Below are 2,698 nucleotides of genomic sequence, written 5' to 3' on the forward strand. Positions count from 1 at the left end.
TATCATATCTAAATGTCAGGTCCTAAATCTGGATAATTTACATCAGTTTACTTTTTGTATTTTTTACCTTTTTTGACTTTCTAAATAACTTTGATTTCTTGGTTAAATGACTAAATCTAAGTCTAACAAACCTAAGTACTAAAAATTACATAAGTTATATGTGAATATGTGACAAAGCAAATCAACAGCTTACCAAATCTCAGAGACAAGAAAATAATCAACATTATGTAATGAAAACTAATAATATGAAAAAGCAAATCACTAAAGAAATTAAGAAAGAAACATGTTATTAAATTTTACCTTGATCAAAAGCTACTACTGGATCAGATGTGGGGGGGGGGGGGGGGGGGGGGGGGGAGGTTTGTTTAAGGGATCTTGACCTAATTCAGTAGAGGGTAACGGTAGGTGTTTGAAGGTGGGTGAGGATATTAATTGTACCATTACTCATGTATGACGTATGTATGTATGTTCAAGTCAAAGTCAGTTTATTATTATTATTATTATTATTTCCATGAATTCATATTGTATTTAACTATATTTATCTAGGTAACATTACTTTTTAACGTGTTGCGGTGGTAAGAAGTCTGAGTTTTTTTAATGGATACTCAGATTTAATCCCTACAGACAACACTTTGTGGATTATGGGTAGCTCAACGAAGGAAGATTGCGATTTTTGTAATCTCCAGTTGGATCATGAGGGCGTCAAGAAGGGCCGTCTTCGAAAACCCCTTAAAATTTTGGGGCCTGGGATGAGTAAAAAAACAGGCCCCTAAAATCGCGTTCTCAATTATGTAATAGATAATTTGGCAATTTTACCGATAAGTTTGCCTTTCAAAAGCCCAAAAAAGCAAATAATAATTAATAATAATAAACATTTTACTAAAATGAAATATAAAACACAAATGAAAGTGTTTTTCTATTAAAAAAAATGAACTCTAAGTGTGAGAATTGAACCTATAACCTTTGTTTCCATAGTTTATAACACTTTTCATTCAGCCAATGAGTCATTTTGTAGGCTTTTTTGTATTTAAACAAAATTATATATAAAATAGAAATTAAATTTTTTTAACAATTGTGGGCCTCTTGGGAGAATGGGCCTGGATTCATGGCCTTCCTTGCACTCCCCTTGGGCCAGGCCTGGCTTCAAGGTTTTACCACAAGTGGGTCTTCGGACGAGTGAGTTTTCCCGTAACTGGAGATAATTTGAAGGCTCTTAAGGGCTCCGTACGGCTAGATTGGGTCAGCTGGCAGTGGCCTTTTACTATTGGGTCACCCATGTACGAGGTACCTAGGCAATCATTTGTTTGTTGTCTGCTAAAAAAATCGCGTTGTGGTAGTGTAACAACGGGAACCCAGTCCGTATCTATTAAGTTTACAATGACAATGACAAGTTAAGAAAAAATAAGTTTGTAAACAACCAAAACAGTATCGGCACAAGTACAACTTATAATTAGAGCATGTTTGGGATTAAGTTTGAAAAATGTTTATTGGCTTTTTCAAAAAGCCAGGATTTGAGACTTTTGGAAAACTGCTTTTTAACCCGTTCAAAAAGCTAAAATAAAAAAGATTTTTGTGATTGCCAGACATATTTTAACTTATTGGCTTTTTGAAAACACCAATAAGCATTTTTCAAACCCAATCCCAAACATGCCCTTAAAGCGACACAAATTCAATCAGTACCGGTTAGGTTCATTTGGTATCAACGATCAGACACTAAACCCAAAAAAATTAGTAGTGACATATTAAACTGACATATTAAAATACCTTATGATACAATAAACTGACATATTAAAATAATGTTTATTATTTTAAAGACACCTAATTTATTTAAAATATTAAAATAACGTTTATTCGGTTGGTAATTAAAAAAGGCACCAAATTTATGTACTTGCAAAACTAAAGTTTCAAATCGTTTTACATAATTGGTTGGTGTGGACTTAACTGCGTCATCAATATTAATTAAGTAAATTCATTATTAAAAGTTTAAGGCACATTATAGTTGATAATATTGCATCTCTCACATTCACAAGGTATATAATTATACTTGATTAATTTAGTCACGTTTCACTATGTGGGTTTAACTTTACAATGTTAAACTTTTAAATCATAATATATTTGTTGGAGTTATGATCCTCAGTAGTTCTCAGTAAGAGTTAATATGTTGTGAAACATATTTAAATATTTTGATAAGTAAATTTTTATGAAATTGTAAGATTATTCAACATAACATGAAAATGCATGGTAAACTAGCTGAGCTCGAGCTCGACTAGGCTCAAGCTCCGCTTGTTTTGACTTACGAGAGCTCAAGCTTAAGTTCGGTTTGTGAGTTGTTTCTTGAAGTTTGGGTTTGACTCGTTTATTATTTATTAATTAATTTATATATATTTTTAATTATTTTTTTTATATTTTGTAAAAAATTTCTTAAGCGAGGCCAAGTGTAGCGTAAAGTTAATGCATTGAATTACAAAAACAGGTAAAGAAAAATAAAAATACACTAGGATTGTTATGGCTTGACTAAACGAGCCTAACTAGTTTCCCATACAAGGCTAGAGTTTGAGCTCGATAACTAAATGAGCTTTTTATTGGGCTCAATTCAGTATCGAAATTGCAATATGGAATCGGTCTCTTTCAATATCTTCAATTAGGGTTTTGACCACGGGCGGGGTGACTACTCCTTCTTAGCCGTCACAAGTCGGCA

Source organism: Bidens hawaiensis, unplaced genomic scaffold, assembly GCF_021521415.1.
Source record: "Bidens hawaiensis isolate Kalapana, Puna unplaced genomic scaffold, B.hawaiensis_p1.1 tig00012287_1, whole genome shotgun sequence".
NCBI classification, from domain to species: domain Eukaryota; kingdom Viridiplantae; phylum Streptophyta; class Magnoliopsida; order Asterales; family Asteraceae; genus Bidens; species Bidens hawaiensis.